This window comes from Bombyx mori, chromosome 23, assembly GCF_030269925.1.
Source record: "Bombyx mori chromosome 23, ASM3026992v2".
Lineage (NCBI taxonomy): Eukaryota > Metazoa > Arthropoda > Insecta > Lepidoptera > Bombycidae > Bombyx > Bombyx mori.
In genome coordinates this window covers 16642235-16667338 of record NC_085129.1, presented here as the reverse complement: position 1 = coordinate 16667338, position 25104 = coordinate 16642235, and the positions used below count along the sequence as shown (strand labels likewise).

The 25104-nt window shown below is 42.7% G+C and overlaps 1 long non-coding RNA gene across 1 annotated transcript in view; it reads left to right on the top strand.

The window, feature by feature from the left end:
* The window catches only part of LOC134201128 (uncharacterized), a 53053-nt gene that overhangs the window by 5006 nt on the left and 22943 nt on the right, over positions 1-25104 (top strand). The window contains exon 2 of the long non-coding RNA XR_009976328.1: positions 16088-16116. This is a non-coding gene — a long non-coding RNA (uncharacterized LOC134201128). The remainder of the gene's footprint in view (positions 1-16087; positions 16117-25104) is intronic.

Genomic DNA, 25104 nt, shown 5'->3' with positions numbered 1-25104 from the left:
CACAATTAAAATAAATAAATGCATTTTAATTTTTTTTTAAACAAACAGTAAAGCACGCTTCGATACCAAACCCACTGAAAGGTAATAATATAATATATTTGTGTCCCATTCCGATTAGGATATTAAGCAGAAGTAACAAAATTGTCTTATTATCATCATTGACCCTCGATACGCTTTCAAATTTATAAGCTATTCGGATGTCGTGATCTATACTAATATTATAAAGAGGAAAGATTTGTTTGTTTCGAATAGGCTCCGAAACTACTGGACCGATTTGAAAAATTCTTTTTCCATTAGAAGCCGACATTGTCCCTGATGAACATAGGCTACTTTTTTTTTATTTTTTTTTTTATTTTTTGGTTTCATGTGTGTTTTAATGTTTCCGAAGCTAAGCGAGGGCGGGTCGCTAGTTTCTTTATAAAATACATTGAATGCAACCTCCGTTACTTAGATACGTACATAGATATAGGGCACGATGATATACATAGTTAAATAGAAACAAAAATTTTTGTGCCTAATCAAAAATTATACAAAGTAAATAATTATATTACACTATACTAAATTCGTGCACAAAAACTCGAGTGGAAATGGGCTGGTCACATCGCGAGGCTTAAGGATGAGAGATGGACCATAAAAATAAATAATAGTTTAAAAAAAACTAACAAAATACTCTTTTATAGAAAATCCAACTAAAAAAAAAAACGTGGGGTGCTTTTTAGGATATTATCAAAATAACCCTTCTACTCATTTAAGTTCATAAAATATTTATAACTACTGATACCATGCAGCCCACGCTTTTTTTATAATAAAATTTTAAATAAATTTTATTGTAAAAAAATAAAGTATATTTTCTTACGCTATTTTTATTCAAATTTATTAAAAAAAAAATCTATTTTTTAGTTGGATTTTTTATAAAAGCGTATTTTGTTACTTGGAAGTGGAAATAAAATGGGATTATGATTATTATTATTATTATTATTTTTACAATCTAAATTCGTTCTCTAGAAATTAAGGAAGCTTAAATAAACAGATAAAACTACATAAGAGTAGAATAAGGTAACAGAAGCGGTTTTGAATACGGGAAGTCTGAAATTTTGCTTCTGTTGCCAGTGCCGATACTGTAATATCAACCCAACCAACACACGAATCCGTTTTTCCTATAAACTTAATGATTTTCTACCCTTACCAAACGGTCGTGATTGTGTGTTTGTGGCTCAAATGATAATAATCGGCGACAAGTCATACACGGTTATCCAGCTCTAAACTAGAATTTCTGGTACTGTGGGATATACGTCTAAATATACATATAGATAAAGATTAAACCCCCTACAGCAAACAAACTTGATCGTTACAGATTTTTTTTATTTTTGTTATATTTCTTAGATGTGTGGACGAGCTCACAGCCCACCTGGTGTTAAGTGGTTACTGGAGCCCATACCTAAATGTCGCAACCCACCTTGAGATATAGTAATCGAACCCAAAACCCAGCCCGGCAGTTAGAATTTCCAGAGATCTTTTTTTGCCACTGATCCGGTTTTGGAATGAGCTACTCTCCACGGTGTTTCCTAAACGCTTTGACATGGCCTTCTTCAAACGAAGCTTGTGGTATTAAGCACTAGGCACTTGCCCCTGGCATTGCTGAAATCCATGGGCGACGATAGCTGCTCACCATCAGATAGGATATACTCGTCAGCCAACAAGGGCAATTAAAAAAACCCGCTCTTAAAAAACGACTTTCACAACAATGTGGCGCAAATTCAATGTTCTCGTCCTTGGCGTCACGGAGCCACCTGGTCTAGTACAGGTTTCACTGCGCAGCCCCCTGATCCTCGGAGGCCGAGGTCGTTCTCACAAGTACGAAGGACCATGATTGAGAATTTCGAGGGGTGCATTTTAATTAGCTAGAGATTTTGAACTTGTTCCATGTGGGTCCGATTGGTAGACCGCAACTATTTCAACTATTATCTACAAAGGGATCGTGTATATTAAGTCTATGTTGTCTAGGGAGGACTTCCTAGGGCGACACTTTCAATACAAACATGAAGGGACAATGTTTCATCCTTATTTACTTTGCTAAAACTGTAGCTCTTTGGTTGGCTTGGCTGGGATTTGTTACAACAAATCTATGGGCTATTTCCGATGTTGGGTTTAAATAAGTGCCATAATAGCCACGATTTATTATACGGTCAGCCGGTCACCACCCTCGCCGAACCCGTCGCTTGTGAATAAAGGCTCGAAGAGTAAATTAACCCATAGACACAGCCCACAGGGTTTCTCGCCGGATCTTCTCACGGGGTCGCGTTTCCGATCCAGTGGAAGATTCTGCGAAGCACTGCTCTTGCTAGGGCCAGTGTTAGCAACACTCCCGGTTTGAGCCCCATGAACTCACCTACACGTCAAGGAGAAGTTGAAATAGCCTCTCAAGGCTAACAGCATAGGTAGAAAAAAAAAGGTCCGTGACTATGTCAATGACGAAACTGCGTGCGTTTGAGTGTGCTCTGCAGAGAAACATCGCTAACGAATCTTAGCTAAGAGCAGAGAATGTTTCACCTAGCTACATTCAGTTCATGTACTGATTTTAATAGTAAGTTGTTTAAAACTCAAACAACAAACAAAAAAAATAGTTTGCAAACTGAGGCTTGTCGCGCACGCACTTGTTAAGTGGGGTTTCAGTAAAGTCTTTCATCTGATCAGTCCAGCGCACGGGGATTCGTCCACGAGATCTCTTACCATTAAACCGATTTTGTTAGATGTTACATGCAGCTCCTGTCACGATTTTCCACCTTCAAATCCTTTATACTGACAAAGTACTGGTATGGACATGTCACGGCCAAGCCCTGACCCCCAGCTGTCTACAGGCGTACGGACAAAATGGCGACCTTAAATACCATTAGTTCTCGAAAGTGAAAAACCTAACGAGAATCTAGTTAACAGTGAGTTCTATAAATTCGAGTTGATGTGATTATTATTATTTTTACATTTGAGGCTTCTGTGTTTCAAAGGATATTCTTAAGCACTTGATTACAACGTGGGTAATTTCTTGTTTTTTTTTTTTTTAAAGTAATTATAAACCAATCACTGAGCTCCCCTCCGCGGTGTTTCCCGAGCGCTATGACATATCCTTCTTCAAACGAGGCTTGTAGAGAGTGCTTAACGATAGGCAGCGGCTTGGCTCTGCCCCTGGCATTGCCGAAGTCCATGGGCGATGGTGACCACTCACTATCAGCTGGGCCGTATGTTCGTCTGCCTACAAAGGCAATTAACAAAAAAATAAGATTCGCAATGTGTTTTATGACTGTACCCGTATAAAAAAATCAAAATAATCGTTAATGGCCAATTTAAACCATTAATTAACCGCGGCAACGCCACCTGTCAATGTAATTAAATTAAACTTGATAGACGGTTGCTCCGAAACTGCGACTCCTCAATTGAGAATCGTTTCATTTGGATCAGCAAACGAATAATTGACCTCAAATACCATTGGTTCCGCTTTGACGGGCGATTCAGCTACTAACAATTATTTTTATTAGTAAAGGAAGCATAAGGCCTCTCTTTTTTATGATTGAAGTATTACTGGCCCCGAGGCCTTTCCAGTTTCACCAGGACAGGTGGGCGAGCAGAGGCTCAGCCAGGAGGGCTGGGATTTGGTAACAGCTGTCCGAGCGCCTCAGAAGGAGACTTAACAACTCAAGAGCGATTGCTTCGCGAATGATAAAGCCTCTCTCCTGGTGAAAGGTTATCGTAGCTTCAAGATATGAGCAATGCTACAGGTGGAGATTAAACCTCGCCTTTAAGTCATATAGCGGAATAATTCAATTCAATATAATTCATTTATTACCAGATAATAATTTTCCATCAACGGGGGTGACTGAAAATCAGCACTGCTCGATTTATCGACTTTGAACAACATTAGCGAAGCCTTTTTCTTTTTTTTTCTTTTTTATGTCTTTTTTATTTAATGTGAAAGGCAATAAATTATTTTATTATTATTATTATTATAATTATTATCGATTCACGCTCACATTTAAATCAAAATTAAATTACAATAGATATTAATTGAAAACAAAATAAAATAAATGAAGAATAATAATAAACAAGTAGGCCTTTTCAAATAAGATTGTTATTTTATTTAAAACTAGCGACCCGTCCTCGCTTCGCTTCGGAAACATAATATAAATTTTATTACTGATAGCTGAGTTCGCGGTTATTGTCGTACCGCGGGTGACGCCGCGAGGCGAAACCAGTCTAAAAACAGTAGCTTGAGTTACTCCTTATCACAAAAGCTACCTATCAGTGAAAGTCTCGGCCAAAAAGAGATTAGCCTCTGGAACGGCTGGAACAAACAGGCAGTAAGTTGTAGTAAAAAGCAGTTATTTCAATATTACAAACAGACACTCCAATTTTATTTATATGTATAGAAGTTAAAAATGTCAAATGAGGAAGAGGTAAACCTAAAAACAAAAGGATGGATTGTGTGAAAGACGATATGTGTAAGAGGGGAATGAGCGATGAAATGGTATATGATAGAGGAGTATGGAAAGAGAAAACATATTGCGCCGACGCCAAGTGACTGGGAGAAGGGCAGGAAAATGATGTTAAAAATTCAAATATCTTTATCTAAATATTTTTCTATAATTCTCTATAATATAATATTCTATAATTTCTCTATAATCTTTAATGTAGTTAATATTGTCATGTCTATGTGCGAGACCGACTCGTTTCCAGACTCGCTTCGAACTCGAAAACGATTCACAAATCGAATCGAGAATTAACGGTAGCTGCTTAATCCATAATTCCAATCACACTGACCACCGTAACGCGCCGTATTAGGAGATGTTTATTTCAATAAATTTTTGTACCTCAATTGTTGTCAACTAGATGCGTTAGTGGCATAATAAAACCGGACTTCGGGTTCAGATGAACGTGGCTTCGAATTTTTTCATCACCAAATGCCGCCGCTCGTTTTGGGATGTATGGTCGAAGTCATCTTTACTGGTGCTAAGACCTCTGGTGAGTTCGCATGGGTAGGTACCACCACTCGGCCTATTTCTGCCGTGAAGCAGTAATGCGTTTCGGTTTGAAGGGCGAGGCAACCGTTGTAACTATACTGAGACTTTAGAGGAATTGTTCGAGATGATATGCGTGTTCCCAAGCGCTATGACATGTCCTTCTTCAAACGAGGATTGTGGAGAGTATTAAGCGGTAGGCAGCGGCTTTGCTCTGCCCCTGGCATCGCTGAAATCCATGGGCGACGGTAACCACTCACCATCAGGTGGGCCGTATGCTCGTTTGCCTACAAGGGCAATAAAAAAAAAGAACTTATATCTCAAGGTGGGTGGCGCATTTACATTGTAGATGTCTATGGGCTCCAGTAACCACCTAACACTAGGTGGACTGTGAGCTCGTCCACCCATCTAAGCAATAAAAAAAATTAAAAAAGGCATCATCATCAGCTACTGAACCACTATCAGACATAAGTCTCTCCAATTGCACGGCATTGAGCACGACCCTCGGCTACTCTCATCCAGCTCTTGCTACCCTCCACAGATCGTCACTCCACCGCGTCCAGTACGTTTGGCAATTTATTTATTTACTAGGCACACAATACACATTACAAGCTAAAAAGATACACAATTTTTTTTATACTTGGATGGTTCGACGAGCTCACAGTCCACCTAGTGTTAGGTGGTTACTGGAGCCCATAGACATTTACAACGTAAATGCGCCACCCACCTTGAGATATAAGTTCTAAGGTCTCAGTATAGTTACAACGGCTGCCCCGCCCTTCAAGCCGAAACGCATTACTGCTTCACGACAGAAATAGGCGGGGTGGGGGTCACTACCCGTGCGGACTCACAAGAGGACTCACAACATTTGAGCCTCGCGAGCTCACCTACACGCTAGGGTTACGCTGACATACCAATCAAGGATGTCAGATTAGGCAGGTAAAAAAAAACTAAAGTCTACTCTCTATCTCTCTCTTTGTCGTACAAAAAATCAAATACGACGCAAACACAGTCGCCAGTACATCAGTACGGTACCTAACTAACCGACTATCGCTGCGAACTCATTCCGGATATTTTCCGACACGTTCACCGACGTTGCACGTGTATACAAAATAAACATGAACGTGTTTTTTTTTTCGTTGTCGGAAACCAGACGCTGAAAAAACTGTCTGCGCCTGATAAATATGGGTTAGTAATGTTAAGTCCTTATCGCTAGCCCTACGTGTAATATAAAACGTATGCGTTAACGCAAAACGGTCTTCTGTAGATCCGTATCGGGAGATTTTAAACACGCTTCCGTGTTCTATCTAGCTGATTGCAGTATTGTAAAAACCGTCTAAAGCTCTGTACTGATCCCGAACTCTCCTCGTGCACACACACACACACAGACCCGACCTACATCTAGAATCTAGTCCTATATACACCACCACACAGGGTCTCCTGCAGCTCTGTACTGATCCCGAGCTCCCCTCGTACACACAAAGACACATTTGACCTACATCTAGCCTCTAGTCGTACACTACACTACTATAGACACGGTCCTCTGCAACTCTGTAATGATTCCGAGCTCTCCTCATACACTAATGGACACAGCTCCGACCTACATGTAGCCTAGTTCTATATTACACTACTATTGCTTAGATAGGTGGACGAGCTCACAGCTGACTTGGTGTTAAGTGGTTACTGGAGCCCATAGAAATCTATTAAGAAAATTTGCCACTCAGCTTGAGATACAAGTTCTAAGGTCTCAGTATAGTTACAACGGCAACCCCACCCTTCAAAACGAAACGCATTACTGCTTCGCGGCAGAAATAGGCGGGGTGGTGGTACCTACCCGTGTGGACTCACAAGAGGTCCTACCACCAGTGCGTGTTACCAATGATGATTTACGGTTCCGAGACGTGGTGTTTCACAAGGGATCTTTTTAGGAAGCTTAGTATCACGCAGCGAGCTATGGAGTGGGCTATACTTGGTATTTCTCTACGAGACCGAATCAGAAATGAGGAGATCCGTAAAAGAATCAAAGTTGCTGACATAGCCCGTAGGATTAGCAAGCTGAAGTGGCAGTGGGCAGGCCACGTAGCGCGAAGATCGGACGGCCGATGGTGCAGAAAGATCTTCGAGTGGAGACCACGTACTGGCAAGTGCAGTGTGGAACGGCCACCTACCAGACGGACGGATGACCTAGTGAGAATCGCTGGGTCACGTTGTAGGCAGGTGGCAACGGACCGGCCGCACTGGAGATCAATTGGAGAGACCTATGTTCAGCAGAGGACAGAGGACAGGCTGAGATCATAATGATGATGGTAGACACGGTCCTCTGCAGCTCTGTACTGATCCCGAGCTCTTCTCGTACACACAAAGACACAGATACGTCCTATACCTAATTGGGAGTCCTACGCTAAAACACTATGATCTTTGTGTCACATACTATTTTCCACGTGTTTTCGGGTACGTAATCCGACCTATATACAAATATATATAATACACCACATAATTAGTTGTTCTTCTTGAAATTTCAATTAAAACACTGAAAACCGTATCTTTTTTCGCGCTCATTTCTTGTCGCCATGTGTGATAAACTGTTGATATGCTATCTCGCAAAATGTATAATTTTGGGGCGCCGGTACGTCTAACAACCAATTTGAAGCTAAAACAGAATTGCCATGACGTAATTTCTGAGTGGGTAACGTATTGAAAGATAATTATCGCAGTCAGTCTCTACATATTTTTAACATTATTAGGGCTATCGCGGTGTAGCGCGGTGATTGTCCTGGGTCTGTCCCGCACTCTGCGGACTGTATAGTAGCGGAGGCTCTGTGAGTTTCCGTGTCCCTGCGACTAGTCGCGCTCCACGTGACAGTGCACTAGTCTGTCCCGCACTCGTCCGGTGCACACATCATGTGTGTGTGTAGCGGAGGCTCTGTGAGACCCCGTGTCCCTGCGACTAGTCGCGCTCCACGTAACAGTGCACTAGTCTGTCCCGCACTCGGCCAGTGCACACATCATGTGTGTGTGTAGCGGAGGTTCTGTGAGTCCGTGTGTCCCTGCGACTAGTCGCGCTCCATGTGACAGCGCACTAGTCTGTCCCGCACTCGGCCGGTGCACACATCATGTCTGTGTGTGTGTGTGTCTAGCGGAGGCTCTGTGAATCCCCGTGTCCCTGCGGCTAGTCGCGCTCCACGTGACAGTGCACTAGTCTGTCCCGCACTCGGCCGGTGCACACATCATGTGTGTGTGTAGCGGAGGCTCTGTGAGTCCGCGTGTCCCTGCGACTGGTCGCGCTCCACGTGACAGTGCACTAGTCTGTCCCGCACTCGGCCGGTGCATACATCATGTGTGTGTAGCGGAGGCTCTGTGAGTCCCCGTGTCCCTGCGACTAGTCGCGCTCCACGTGACAGTGCAGAGTACTCTGTAATCCTGTACTCGTTCTATCTGTGTACGTGACTAGCCGCTCTGTCCGGTCAAACATCGCATTAAAAAATGACCTTGAAACGAAAAAAAAGTATAATAAAATTTACGAAATTGTGTCATTTGCAAGACTTATCTAGAAACATCACACATACCTACTTTAACGTACAATTTAAAATCTTTCATATTGCGTGAGCTTTTTTTTAAAAGACTTCGAAATTATAACCGAAGCTTGTGTTGTTCACGTTGTATTGTCTCTTACTCCACTATCCACTCATAGATTACCACTTTTGAAGTCGACGTGGCTTAAAATTCCAGACGTCCAGCTCTATGGTATCGAATGACGAGACGATACCGGTGTTGGAATCCCGCTAGCAAGTACCAGTTTTCTTGATGAAATACATACTCAACTAATGTTCACGAATGACTTAGGAATAAGGTTGTGGAATAAAAATACAACCGGCCACAATTATTATTTGCGTACTGTTTGGTGTTAGGGTGTTTTGTGAGTCTGCGCGGGTAGGTACCACCGCCCTACCTAATTCTGCTGTGAAGCAGTAATGCGTTTCGGTTATAAGGGTGGGTCAGCTGTTGTACTATAACAACTGAATAGAACTCGGATCTCACGGTAGGCGACGGCATTTATGTTTTAATGCTTAGATGTACGTTGTTGATTTGTGTCCAGTAACAACTTAGCACCAGGTGAAGGTGAGCTCGTCGACAAATGTAAGCAATAGAATGAAACTTACTATCAAAGAGGCTTCGTGCTCATCTACCGAGATGCAGCCAGAGGAGTGTGCTCTGAGAAATTGTTTGAGATGAGCCCATCATGTCGTTTATCCCATCGCTCCACCCGCTACCGAAGCAGAGCTTATCCATGCTACCTGGAGTCACTGCGTTCCTCCGCAGTGCGTTTCCAGAGATCTTTGTTGCCACGTACCATCCGGCTTTGGAATTAGCTCTTCTCCACGGTATTTCCCATGTCATAACATGTCCTTCTTCAAACAAGGCTTGTGGAGAGTATTAAATGGTAGCCAGTGGCTTGGCTCTGCCCCTGACATTGCTGAAGCCCATCGGTGACGGCAACCACTCATCATTAGGTGGGCCTTATACTTGTCTGCCTACAAGGGTAATAAATGCCGGTATCATCTCGAACAATTCCTCAGAGCACACATGTATAATTAGCTTTCCATCTGCATGGGCGCTTTTCGAATTTAATGTTATTGATTATTTTGAATGAAATCAACAAACGATTGTACTTTGTAAGGGCACCCCTTTGAAAAAAGTATGCTATGTACTTAATTTTCATCCCCAACCCCGCTCGTGTGGTGCGTCCAATAGCAGCGTTGCAGCCTTTGCGTTTTTATTGACAATGGGGTTGCAAGGGTGTTTTTATTTTTTTTGTTTGCCATAGCCAATTCCTTTTCGTCTATTTTCTGTCTGCCTTTAAATGGTAAAGGGATTTTGAAACAAAATTATTGCTGTTTTTTTTAATGTAAGGGTTGTTAAAATATGTGCTTACAAGAGACCTCAAAACGTGATTGTCGCTATCCACCTTCGATTCTCGAAGTCTACATTAATGGTAGGCAGCGGCTTGGCTCTGACCCTGGCATTGCTGATGTCCATGAGTGACGGTAACCTCTCACCATCAGGTGGGCCGTATGCTCGTCTGCCTACAAGGAAATAAAAAAAGTCTTGTTTGTATAGTTTTTTTCCTACCTATGGTGATAGCCTTGAGAGGCTATTTCAGGTTCTCCTTGACGTGTAGGTGAGCTCACGGAGCTCAAACCGGGAGTCTTGCTAACACTGGCCCTAGCAAGAGCTATGCATCGCAGAATCTACCACTGGATCGGAAACGAGACCCATTGAAAAAATCGGGCGAGAAACTAAGTAGTAATCACGCAAATTATTACATTTACGGATTTGATTTTTATTACACGATTTAGTTAATTGATTCATCATGAAATTCACTCGGCGAACATGACAAAACTATGTATATCGTAATAAAAAAATTTGGTTCCCGTCTGCGGGATTCGAAAATCGGCACAGTCACGTCGCTCGATACGAATGCACCGGCCGTCTAATCTTTTACGACTTCAACGTAAAATGGTGCATACCAAATTATCAATATCTATAGACGCGATTAATTCCGTCCAATAGTCAAGCCGGAGTAGCTGTCAGTCCAAAGCTGCGTTCCAAGGCGAACCCAAGAACGTGCATTTGTTTGTATGTGTGCAACAGTTTGGGCGGGTCCTATCTATGTGAATGATTCGACCGTGTCTAGGACGACACCGGTTTGTAGGGCCTGCCTTGTGGGCCAATGGTTGCGGTCCAACACGAGCGCTCGCACGCCGCATGTTTGTCCAAGTGCCGGTGTGTTTGAACAAATGCCTGCCGCGGCGAAAAACACTTGAATATTTCTCGCAGTTCACGAACGAAGGACGGAATTGTCAAATGTTACAATTTAATCTTTGGCGAAATTGCATAATTTCCTTGTTTTCGTTATTAAAGACTTCTATAATTGACTAGCAAATTTGTAAGTTAATCTGTTACTGTACTATGAGATTGCGCGTCACTTAATAGTCGAGTTAAAACTATGTGATTGTTGGGACTTCACTGAAGGCTTTACTATAGTTTTTTTGTAACAAATAATTTATGTGTTTGTGTAGCGGAGGCTCTGTGAGTCCCCGTGTCCCTGCGACTAGTCGCGCTCCATGTGACAGTGCACTAGTCTGTCCTGCACTCGGCCGGTGCACACATCATGTGTGTGTGTAGCGGAGGCTCTGTGAGTTTCCGTGTCCCTGCGACTAGTCGCGCTCCACGTGACAGTGCACTAGTCTGTCCCGCACTCGGCCGGTGCACACACATCATGTATGTGTGTAGCGGAGGCTCTGTGAGTCCCCGTATTCCTGCGACTAGTCGCGCTCCACGTGACAGTGCACTAGTCTGTCCCGCACTCGGCCGGTGCACACATCATGTGTGTGTGTAGCGGAGGCTCTGTGAGTCTCCGTGTCCCTGCGACTAGTCGCGCTCCACCTGATAGTGCACTAGCCTGTCCCGAGCTCGGCCGGTGCACACATCATGTGTGTGTGTAGCGGAGGCTCTGTGAGTCCGCTTGTCTCTGCGACTAGTCGTGCTCCACGTGACAGTGCACTACTCTGTCCCGCACTCGGCCGGTGCACACATCATGTGTGTGTGTAGCGGAGGCTCTTTGAGTCCGCGTGTCTCTGCGACTAGTCGTGCTCCACGTGACAGTGCACTAGTCTGTCCCGCACTCGGCCGGTGCACACATCATGTGTGTGTGTAGCGGAGGCTATGTGAGTCCGCGTGTCTCTGCGACTAGTCGCGCTCCACGTGACAGTGCACAAGTCTGTCCCGCACTCGGCCGGTGCACACATCATGTGTGTGTATGTAGCGGAGGCTCTGTAGTCAATCAATCAATCATATTATCATCAATTACCAACTTTCTCCAAGCTTCGAGATAATCAAACACTTATCGATATGCAAAACCGTCCTTGTGTGTGTTTATCGGTAAAGAATCGCGGCATTGAGTTCGCTGATAAACTGATAGAGAGTCGTTGACTGGGGGCCAGCATGGGAGACATTTAGCACAAAGAATTCGCTCTGCAGCAGCGGCGCGAGACCACGTACACTGTTAGATTTGAAGAATTTAAAGTCCCAATACAGCATTCACAGGTCATGGAGAGAATACACAAAGAGAATATTCCAAACCGATAATACGAACTCATCTAGCTCCAAAACTCCTGTACAAACAACCCGCTCAAAGATGAGTGCTTATTGATGATCATAGATGTCATTATAGGCTGTTACTGAGAACCTTCAAACCTCTTCCAAGATGAGGCAAGATCGCTTCAAAGCCAGATGAACTTTTATGTAATCAGAGCTACCATCGAGATTCAAGACATAGAGGCGAAGTCCTTCCGTATACTTCTAACAATGAGATTCCTGAGAGAGAGGTCTATAACAACTTCCTCGACTTCTCAAACCGGTACCACCCGCAAATGAGGTCGCAGTACGTTGGTACCATACTCGGAGAATGCTGCTGCTCATTCCCAGTGGAATCCTCACTCGTCTCTTACACGGATGGGAAGAGACGGGGTTTCTACTCCAAGCTGCAAAGCCCCTGATGCCTGCCTCCCGGCTATAATATGGTCTCGAAGCTTTAACTGCACTGTACAACTTTAAGCCCCCACTAATTTGCGACAATAAGAAAAATACCGCTATACTTACCCGAGCAGATATAAATGAACACTGTTGCTATGGAAATCAGGTATTATAATGCAAAAAAAAAACGGATTTCAGCAAAGAAAACATTAAGGACATTTAGCAACTTAGTTGAAGACAGTTAAAGAGAGAGAGACAGAGGTTATGCCATATATTTTATGGTCCTTGTAGGCAGACGAGCAGACGGCCCACCTGATGGTGAATGGTTAACGTCATGGACGTCAGAAATGCCAGGGGCAGATCCAAGTCGCTGCCTACCGCTTAAGTTATTATACACAAGTTATTAGCACACAAATTAATACACAAAATATGCGTACCGTTATTGTACATAAAATAAACAAAAATGCAAAACATTAAATACAAAAAAAGTACAATGAGCGGTCTTATCGCTAAGAGCGATCTCTTCCAGACAACCATCAGATGGACAAGAATCACTTATAGCATTACAATCATTTATAACAAACATCGTGTAATAAAAATCAAACCCGCAAAATTATAATTTGCGTGATTACTGGTGGAAGGACCCCTTGTGAGTCCGCACGGGTAGGTACCACCACCTCGCCTATTTCTGCCATAAAGCAGTAATGCGTTTCGGTTTGAAGGGTGGGGTAGCCGTTGTAACTATACTGAAACCTTAGAACTTATATCCCAAGGTGGGTGGCGCATTTACGTTGTGTCTATGGGCTCCAGTAATCACTTAGCACCAGGTGGGCTGTGAGCTCGTCCAGCCATCTAAGCAATAAATAAAAAAACTTTAAGAAAAATGTTACGCGCGGTTTACCTATCGATTGAAACACTACTTAAATACAATTACAACTGAACACGCATTATTAAGGATAATTCGAAAACCACTGGGTAGATCTTGACAAAATTTTAATGGGACCACACGAGAAGCGTCAGCTTTCGAATAATAATAATAACTGAGACCAAAACACGCACGGTCATCAGGCCTCAAATTAGGATTATCTGTGTTATTGGTACCAGAGACCGTCTGGTGTAGTGGTAAGTGACATGGTCACTACACAAGGGGGTCGCGGGTTCGAATCCCGCCAAGGAAAGATATTTGTATGATAAATATAAATGTCTTTTCCAGGGTTATGGATGTATATTAAATATATGTATGTGTATAATAAAAATATTACATTTATTTCCGTTATCTGGTACCTGTAACACAAGTTATTTACGAACTTATCACGGGACCAGTTAACGTGGCGTGATTGTTAGTAAATATTTATTATTATTATAGTGTATTAAACACTGCCACGCCTGGGAAGACGGCAGGACACACTCCGGCGAGGTGGGCAACAATCGGCCGGAGCGTTGGGGACTATTGGGAGAGAAACCGGCGAACTATACGGGCATTATCGAGCAAGACTGCCTTTTGCATTTGGGCCACCACCGACTTTTTGTTGAGACCAAGCCTCTCGAGATGTTTTGAGAGGCTTTTAGGGACCAAACCATTCACCGACACAACTACCGGGATTATTTCTGTAGATACCACCCTCCACATGTCGGTCACCTCGTGCGCCAGGTCCAAATATTTGGTCTTTTTATCTGCCTCGGCCCGCACGAGGTTCTCGTCGTAGGGGATGGTGATATCCACCAGAAATACCCGAGACTCCGTCTGGTCCATCAGCACGATATCAGGCTTATTCGCAAGAATAGTCCTATCCGTAATGATCCGGCCGGTCCCAGTAGAGCTTGGCACGGTCGTTTTCGAGTACAGCGTCCGGCTGGTACTTATAATACGGTAGCCTCTGTTCGATGAGGCCATACTTAAGGGCGAGCTCTTGGTGGAGGATTCTGGCTGCTTGGTTATGTCTGTGCAAGTACTCAGTGTTAGCAAGCATAGAACAACCAGAGGTGACATGTCTGAGGGATTCACCCGGTCGGCGGCATAATCGACAGATGTCAGCTGTCCCATCCCTCAGAATGTGCTTCCTATAGTTGTTCGTCCTGATAACCTGATCTTGTATTGCACAGACAAAACCCTCGGTTTCCCCAAAGAGGTCACCGAATCGCAGCCAGTGCACGGAGGCTTCTTTGTCCACGTGGGGCTCATGCAGTGCCTGAAAGAAATTATTATTATTATTATACATTCTTACATACGTCTAATTGTACATGTATCGATAATAAACACTCAGATGAAGAGCAAACAAATCTGTTCGTCCGAATGTTTGCTCGACGCGGGAATCGAACCCACGACCCTCGCCGCAACAGTCCGAGGCGATAACTATTGCACCACCGACGCAGTCAGATTATAAAGGACCATGAGAATCAGTTAGCCTGAAAAAAAAAATCAAAGGCCTGAGAACGAACAAATTGAGGACTTCCTTATTTGAGGTCGGTTAATAAAATAATTCTGACCGTTATTTTAAAACAAAATTAATACGAACAAAGCTCACGCCCGCATAACTACACTGATTTTCGTGCTCATATATGTATATATAAAACAATGAACAACATTTTAGTCTCTAAATCACTTTGTCTTCAGAAAATCGGCTTTCGGCCCTGCAATAGTTGTGCGAAGCAAACCTAAGCTCTATGTCCAGGGAATACAGGGGGAAACGCTTCGAAAGATAACGTCTTTGAATACTTTAGTGTTTCAGTTTTCGCTTTGATAAAATTGATTTGTATAATTCTACGAGCGTAACAGAGACGGAAAGTGTCTGCTTCGAGTTAGAGCGAGAGGTGCTGATGTCTTTCGATGCGATCGCCTGTCTGAGTCTGGGGTTGGGTTCTACTTGGAGCGTTATTTAAAACATTTAATGTCGCTACAGTAAACAATTTAAAATATATTTATGTTTTCTTCTTATATTTTCACTCGTCAAACACTAAAACTAATTGCTAATATTTACCCTTGTAAAAGCAGTGCTTCGCAGAATCTACCGCCAGATTTACTGGTGGTAGGACCTCTTGTGAGTCCGCGCGGATGGGTACCACCACCCTGCCTATTTCTGCCGTGAAGCATTAATGCGTTTCAGTTTGAAGGGTGGGGCAGCCGTTGTAACTATACTTAAGACCTTAGAACTTATATCTCAAGGTGGCTGGCGCATTTACGTTGTGGATGTCTATGGGCTCCAGTAACCACTTAACACCAGGTGGGCTGTGAGCTCGTCCACCCATATAAGCAATAAAAAAAAAAAAAGATTGGAATCGCGGGCCACTGAGAAGATCCGGCGAGAAACTTAGTTCGTTATACGTTTTCATTACCTAGTTCTATATCTATATATCTTTAAATAATATATTATTATATCGACGTCTGATTAACCAATGGTGATAAAATATTTTATTACTTTATGTTAGCCGGGGATATTCTAATCAGGATCATGAGTATAAAATGAATTGTTCAGTGAATTTTTTGTTTAACTTGCTTTTAAATCGTTTTTTTGTTCGTCTTTAAACTATACTTTGTTTTGTTGCAGATTGATTGCGAGCACTACGATATGTTACGGTGAGCAAACTCCACAATCTATTGTTTGAAACTTTCGTGGTTAACTAGATTACATGAGTCGACTATTATCAAAGCCGGCAATGTGACTTTTGGACAATTATTGGTAAATCAGAAAAACGAATTATTGACTTTGTATTCCATTCGCAGTCACAAAACTCTTCTGAACGACATCTTAGATAAATAATAGGTTAAGTATTAACCTTTATTTAATGCAGGTTTTGAACCGTATTCTTTGAAGGAGACGATTATATTCAAATCAATCTGTATTGACATATCGATAACATTTTTTGTCCAAATGCACAGATGGCCACCTTTGATAATAGACGACTCACATATCCTATTATTTGACGAGTTATTATCACGGTTTTCACATTTCACGAGTTCCGGATATGTATTTGTATATAATGGCTTGATAAGATCTCCTTGAATAATAGTAGTATGTAACCTTTTTTTTATTTTTATTGATTACATGTGTGGACGAGCTCACAGCCCACCTGCAATTAATATTTATTTTATTTAACTAAACATATTATTATCATGACTTGACTATGATGCTTTGTCTCAAGATATGATTACGAAGCATCACGGGGATTCACCCACTGTTATATGGCAGGCAATGCTGTGAGCCTGGTTGGGTAGCTTCACTCGGTCAACCTTTTCTCTGTCACGAAGCAGTCATGCGTTCCTGTTTGAAAGGTGGTACAGTGGCTTTTTTTTATTGCTTTGGATGGGTGGACGAGGTCACTCTCCTGAAAGGCACAGCAGGTTTTTTTTATTGCTGTAGATGGGTGGATGAGCTCACGGCCCACCTGGTGTTAAGTGGTTATCGGAGCCCATCGACGCCTCGAATGCCCCACCTCGAGATATGAGTTCTTAGATCTCAGTTTTTACAGTACAACGACTGCCCCACCCTTCAAACCGAAACGCATTACTGTTTCACGGGAGAAATAGGCGGGGTGGTGGTGCGGAATCAAATGATGTCTTACCACCAGTTTTAGTTAAATGGAATATTAAAAGCTTTCAAACACAAATAGTGAATTCAACCGAGAATCAAACACGTGCACTTGTTACAATATTTAAAGACGAGGCGATCAAATATACTTTCCACCTCACTGATTCCTAAAAACGCTTAGAGCTTTTTCAAACACGCCGACACTAGGACCGCACCCAGACTGCCGACGCGCCTAGGTCGATCGGAGCTTACTTCGTTGGTTCATTGACCCGAGGTACTTCCGTGTAGCCAACCTAAGGGTAGCCTCGTTTTATCTTCACGCTTCCTATCGTTAATTGGGTAGACGTAATTGTATCATATGACAAATATTTACAGTGTATGACTTGACGACGGCTACAGGAGAATGCAGACCGTATCGAACCGGTCACTTGTGAACATTCATGCCTTATGGTCCTTAAGCTCACAGTCTACCTGGTACTGAATTATTATCGTCGGCCGGTGATTGTCTTATGTGTAAAACTGTGGCGCCACTTCGTCATCCCACAGGTCCTAGCGTAGCTGTAAGCTTCCGAATCACCAGCAATTCTTCCATCCCAAAAACATCACCCAATATGTCCTGCCAGCATTAATATTAGACTCGTATTAGAATGGAAGTGTATGAAGAATTTGAAAGTACGCGCTTTAGCTGCAGCTAAATTTGCCCCGGGGCTTATACCCCCACCTCTGACATTCGGACAGTTACGGCTGTCATATTCGCTCCCACATCGACATCACAATCTAATGTCTTAAGGTAAAATATCGAATTCTTGATTACGTTGTAGAATGGCTTCGCTTTATGTCCTAACTCAAGACAGGCAGCAGGTGTAGGCAGGAAGTCAGACCCAGGATAACACCCGACTTTTTCATTTGGCCCCTGTCCTAAGTGGCTATTCCAGCTACGCCCGGACGGGTAGGCGAGTTCACGGGCTCAACTTGAGAGAGTTTGTTAATACTAGCCCTAGCAAGCTTTGCAGAATCTACCGCCGGATCGAAATCTCGACCCACTGAGACGATATAGCGTGAAACCCAGTGAACTGTGTCTATGGGTTAGTGCGCTCGTCATACTCTTCGTCGTAAGTTCGACGAGGACGGTTGATCGCTGAATAATACGCCATCTCTAAACTCACACCCTTCGCGAGCACAACCTATTTACACAGTCCATCCAAGTCTTTGTCTACCCCCAGTCATTACACCAATAAAAAAATATTATAAAAATGATTGGGAAGGTTTTCTTACATGGCGGAAATCAACTAGGAATTGAACACGTGTATCATACTCAACGAGTTACTACAAAATATCTCTCAGATTATACTATACGAATACATTCATGCTTATTTATCAGGTCAGGGGTTTTGCAAAAGCCATCATATTTAAGTTTGTAACAAGAAGTATATACAGTATCTAGTGACCAGCTCTGACCACAGCTTTAAAGCCAGTAAAATCCAGTACATCAGCTACAGAAACTTTTACATCCAAATTCAAACGCCTCATGCTAAGATTTTGTTTATGCCATAGGTGTCAGAATACGGGACAAGAACGCGGATGCCCACATACCAAATATCTTTTGTTACTTCCAAAGGACTTCGGCTCGTCCGCTGCTAAACAGCAGAAACGAAGTCAGCTCCTCAACCAGAAAGTTTTTACAACAAACAAAAAAATCGTGCTACAACTAGAGCTTTAATTTACCGAAGCTAAAAATCTCTTTGAGCTTCACTTAGTAACAATATTCATTGCAAAAAACAGGGTGAATCTTAACCAAGGTCTTTCGCAATCGTACATTGCAATTTAAGCTCTATTCTCAAGCTCGTTGGGCTGATAACAAGACGAATTACGCTGTTTTTTCTTCAGAACAAAACCGGCTTTAGAGTAATTGATAACACAGAATGAGCTTGTCGTGTGTGTGGGTAACGCTGTGTACTCGATCACTTGCAGGGACCCGAATGCCTAGCGTCGATGTCTGAGGACAACGCTTTTTGAGATTAATTATGCGGTATTTTTAGGTAAAATAGTTAGACAACTTATTTTTTCCCTCCCTATTCGTTGATAGCAGAAGAGGCTATCCCAGCTACGCCTACGCCACTAGACCTAGCAAAGGCAGTGCTTCTAGAATCTACCACCGGATCGGAAACGCGACCCACTGAGAAGATCCGACGCGAAACTCAGTGGGCTAAAAATTATTTATGAAGCGGCTACGGCCATAGACGCCGCAATGTAAACGAGACATTTGCGCTCGCTGCTTCGGTTATCAGTTGAGCGAAATCGACCTTTAAGCCTGATCTATAGAGTCCTAAATGTGTACTCCCAAACTCTGGGTTCCGAAGTGTCCAGTTCCATTTGAATGGACACAGAAGAAGGTTTGTTTGATGGAAGGGAATTTTCGCCAATCGTTCAAGATGATTACGCTGTATTTGGTCGAACATCAATAAGAGAGCAGAGTTGATCTTAATCAGGTCTGCTACTAGTGTCATTCAGAGATCATTTCTGCCGCATAACAGGTTTGAAATCTAGGCCCGTTTAGCTGCTCCTCATGTGATATTCGCAATCTACCCAAGTGATTATAACAATGCCTTTGAACTTGCCTTATAACAATGCCTTTGAAGTCGAAATCACATTTGCATAGCATAAATAGGTAGGGAGGTTTTTGCTATTGCTTAGATGGGAGGACGAGCTCACGGCCCACCTGGAATTAATTGGTTATCGGAGCTCACAAAGATCAACAAAGTAAATGCCACCACCTAACTTGAGATATGAGTTCGAAGTCTCAGTATTATAGTACAGTAATCGTTACATTCGTTGTTCCTCTATGGTGAAACTAATTCATGAAAATTTCCTATGCACGTATTTCATTATAAAAATTTCTATCCGCCTGCGGGATTCGAACAACTACAGAGTCGCAACGCTCGATATATAACCTCGGGCGTCTTATCCTTCAGGCTTCTACTTCAAATGGTGCGTTGTGGAACGTATTCCTACTTGCTCCCATTCCCCCACTAATCCCTATTCGTAGATAACAATTTCCGGAGACGTCACAGAACGGTCCCCCAAAGACCCTATCTAGTTACAAAAAAGCGGTAAATAAGCAAACCCTCAATTCATAGTGTCACACTTAATAGCGTCTAGGAGCCAATCGATACAGAGTATACGAGTTCCCTTCATAGATAATAGATAAGTCCTAGACGATGAATCGTCGAATAGGAATGTAACAGGGGAACTTCTTATTAAAATGCACCCTCCAAGATCTTATCTCGTTTACTTGTGGGAACGGCCTTGAGCATTCTGGGCTATTAAAATAGGGCTACCAGCAGACCCGTTTTTAAGGGTGATAATTAGCTCACAGAAATACAGAATAATATCGCGATTCGAACGTGGAATCAGCGCTGTCTTTTGGACGACAAGTAATCGGAGGTTTGTGCAGCTGTGGGACAGACCTAGTATTTAATGGTTATCAGGATCCGTGGATGGCAGAGCGTAAATGCCGTCAACCACCTTGAAACGTGAAGGCCATTGTATGAATAAAGGTCAAATGTATAACGCCTGTCACGCCGGACAATGGAACGCATGACTGCTTTGCGGCACAAAGGATGGAGGTACACGCTCATGAAGACTGATAATACGCCCTCCCACACGTAAACCTTCCATATGATAATGTTATGAGAAATTTGAAGAATTTGGGGCGTACAAAGAAATTTCTCGCTAAATATCCTCTGATAGTCGAAGAGCTTAAATTCGGATTTATCAAGGACGTACTAATCTCATCTCATCGTCAATCAAGCTCATAGATAAGTTTTGGTCCTGGATTCGTTTTAGAAGTTCTTTGTCTTGGATTAACGGACGCGGATGTGGTATGTCCCGGTTCACAAAAAGTGCATTTCGAACGGCAGAAGTGAAGTGATAATCGATAGAGCCCGTCGTCCTCCTGGAGCATGCGCGGTGATCCTCAATCTTGGTACCGGATGTGTCCAAATAAGGTAAGAGCACGAAACGGCCACACCCATCAGTGTAAAGTGATCAAAATTGAACGATAATAAACGGTCTTACGTTTTTATGTATCGGTTTTTGAAGATAACGGATATTGTATCGTATTGGTGATAGCCCTGGGAGGCTATTTCAGCTTCGCTCTAACATGTAGGTGAGCTCACGGGGCTCAAACCGGAGTGTTGCTAACACTGACCCTAGCAAGAGCAGTGCTTCGCAGAATCTACCACCGGATCGTAAACGCGACCCACTGAGAAGATCCGGCGAGAAACTGTGTCCATGGGAAAATCAACGCTTAGCCACTTATGACGTCAAACATTAATGAGCTGAATGGTTCGTTTAATATTGTCAGCATTGCTACTATTGTTATTAAACAAAGGTGATGAAAGTTTTTAAAATGAAGTCATTTAAACTAGCAAAGTGCGAAGCGGTTATCCGCGCCCATGGACAATAACGTGGATCTTATTGCTCATCTTAAAGCTCACATTGGAACACCGTCATCATCTCTTTAAGTTATTACTGCTTCATGGCATAAATATGCAGAAGCTGTGCCTTATTCAAGATACTCAAATATTTCGAAGGAAGTTAGACACAAAATAAAATGTATTACTTTTTTTATTGCTTAAATGGGTGGACGAGCTCACGGTACAATTGGTGTTAAATGGTTACCCATAGAAATCTACAACGTAAATGCCACCCACCTTGAAACAAGAGTTTTAAGGTCTCAGTTTTATACAACGGCTGCCCCACACTTCAAAAAGAAAGGCATTACTGCTTCACGGCAGAAATCGGCGGGGTGGTGGTACCTACCCGTGCGGGCTCACAAGACGTCCTACCACTAGTATACTATGCTACTAATACTAAATAAAGATCGGGGAATACTCGAAATAGGCCAGTAGGTTAGTGACTTCGAAATAAAGAAATACATTTCTATCTCTAGTGAGAATGCATCGTCATATTCCGTAACATAGTCTTTTTAAGTTCGTTGGCCTTAACTTAATATCCCCCATTCGTTTCTAAACGTAGTCTTTGCTTTCAAGTTATGACCACCAATTATTTTTGCGCATTTATCCACGTCGTCCAATCTCGGCACATTGGAAACCACCCAAACGAAAATCTCTATAACTTGTCATCTATTTCTCTTGTGCTACCTTTATTTAAGGCATTTCCCGTAAGCCTTTTAGTAATGTGACAAAGGAAATGGCAACAAAAGTCTTGAAAAACAAAGAGGGCCTAATTTCTCTATATCTTGTCGCCTACGTTTGTTATGTCTGCCTTTATTGAAGGCATTTCCCGTAAGCCTTTTACTAATTTGACAAAGGAAATTGCAACAAGAGTCTTGAGAAACAAAGGTAAAAAATCGCTGAAATTATAAAACGTATTGCCTTTTGACTTCCACAATTTTAATTCCGTTTAATGACCTCACTAAGGACGAAGATGCTAATGACGTCAAACGAATATCATCATTATCACTCTATAGCAGTCTACTGCTGGACTAGGCCTCTGCAATGGCTCACCACTGAGCAATACACAACGAATATTGCAGTTAAAAAGTGGTACCTCAAAAAAATACCTAAGCGCCTTTTATGTGTTTGGGCAACGCCCCGCTTTCGCACCGCATTTGATATATACTATCCCTTGTCGTATACAGCTTTGCGTAATATCAGGGCGTTGGTCCCGGGCCGGGCAGAGCCCGCCGAAACTTTGTGCTCGGGTGTCGGGGCTCGATCGATCTATCCTAGAACCGTGCGAGCGAGATAAGCGAAGCGTAAGCGAGACGGACTCCTCCAGACGGCCACAGTTCACGAAAATTGCCGTAGTGAAATAGATCTGGTGGCAGGACCTCTTGTGAGTCGGCACGGGTAGGTACCGCCACCCCGCCTATTTCTGCCGTGAAACAGTAATGCGTTTTGGTTTGAAGGATGAGGCAGCCGTTGTAAGTATACGGAGACCTTAGAACTTATATCTCAAGGTGGCGGCGCATTTACGTTGTAGATGTTTATGGGCTCTTACAACAAGTGGGCTGTGAGCTCGTCCACCCATCTTAGCAATAAAAAGAAAAGATCGTGTTACTGTTAGCTGGATGCGCGCACCTGTCGCCGCTCACTTTAGAGGTGAAGTAGAACTTGAGTTGGAGTGGTGGTCGGCGCGGAACACCGGCGGACTAATTTTTTTTTTTTTATATTGCCTTTATAGGCAGACGAGCGTACGGCTCACCTGATGGTAAGTGGTTACCGTCGCCCACGGACTTCAGCAATGCCAGGAGCAGAGCCAAGCCGTTGCCTGCTGCTTAATACTCTCCACAAGCCTCGTTTGAAGAAGGACTATATTAATAGGGCTATTTCCGTTTTTGACATAAAACAGTCAGCTCCTATGGACTCTGATATTGGCTATAACCAACAACGTCGTGGCTTGAAGGATAAGACTCATATCGAGCGACCTTGAATCTCGTAGATACAAATTCTTCTAATGAAATACGTCCCTAATACATCGCATTTTTTGATTTTTTTAGATTTGAAGTGGCTTAACTAAAAAATTTAAGAAAATGAGTTTTATACTATGAGCGACTTATAGATACAAAAACTTAAATTTTTGAAATTCAAAACTACTACAAAAGGACAAAGTGTACTTTCCGTATCTTTACGAGCGCATACATTAAGGTATGCGCTTTAAAGATTAAAGTATTAAAATAGAAATTGAAAAATTACAATTCTTCAATTACATGATGCATGTGACTAGGAGATGTATGGAAATGGTAGTGCAAGGTAGAGGGGGAAGAGGTCGCCCGAAGAAGACATGGATGGAGTGTGTGAATGACGATATAAGAGAGAGAGAGAGAGGAGTGAATATTGAGATGACAGCTGATAGAAGAGAATGGAAGAAACAAAATTAGCTGTGCCGACTCCACCTAGTGGGATAAGGTGAAGAATAAGAAGAGTTACATATTTGGCGCTTACCAAAAAAAAGAAGAATTTTGGATTAAGCCACTTCAATTCTAAAGGGGCGACATGGTCACCGATGACTTCCACGTTGAGAAACTAAGATCGTGTAATAAAAATTGCAATCACAAAACTTATAATTTGCATAATTACTGGTAGTAGAGCGTCTTATGAGCCCGCACGGCTAAGTACCACATCGCGCCTATTTCTGACACGAAGCAACAATGCCTTTTAGTTTCTAGGGTAGCTGTTATACTATAGAACCGAGACTTAGAACTAGTGTCTTGGAGTGAGCATGCGATAAAAAGGCTCATAAATTATGCAAGAGCAGCTCACAGCCCTCTTTTTCTTGCAATACGACGGTGGTACCAGCTCGCGAAGCCTTACAACACACCGGTGATACCGCAAATCAGGGTACCAACATTGAATTAAACCAGTGGTCGGTGACCTTGTCAATCAAAAGCGCCAAATATAGAAACACACAATTGAAATTTATTCAAAGAGCCTTTTTTTAACATATATTTTTAAAGCCTTGTGTTTCAAAAATGTTTACTCGTCTCTGACAAAGGCAAGATGATAAGTAATATTCCGTGTCTGGATTAAACATTTCGCGGAAGAGCCGTGGTCTAGAAGTCAAAGAGCTGCAGATTGACATACGGCGTTATTTATGTCCAGCAGCGGACGCTCTGAGGACTGAAAGAAGAAAAATAATACCAACTGTAATAGAACTCCTTTCGAGGTGAACCGATTTTGATGGTTCTGTTTTCGTTTAAAACCTGATACCTCTCGTGTGGTCCTGTTTATCAAGATCCGAGGAGTAATTTTTGAGTTATCCCTTAATAATGCATGTTTCATTGACTTCGACTACGTTATTATCTTCTCGTTTTGTTCTGTTAAAACATTTTTCCCTTCCTGTTCGTTCTTAGTCTACGGGACTATTCCAACTACTTGTGGACTGGTGAGCTCACGGGCTCAACTTGGGAGGTTATGTTAACACTGGCCCTAACAAGAGCAGCGCTTCGTCGAATCTACCACCGGATCGTAATCGACGGCGAGAAACTCATCGGGCTGTGTCTAAAGACT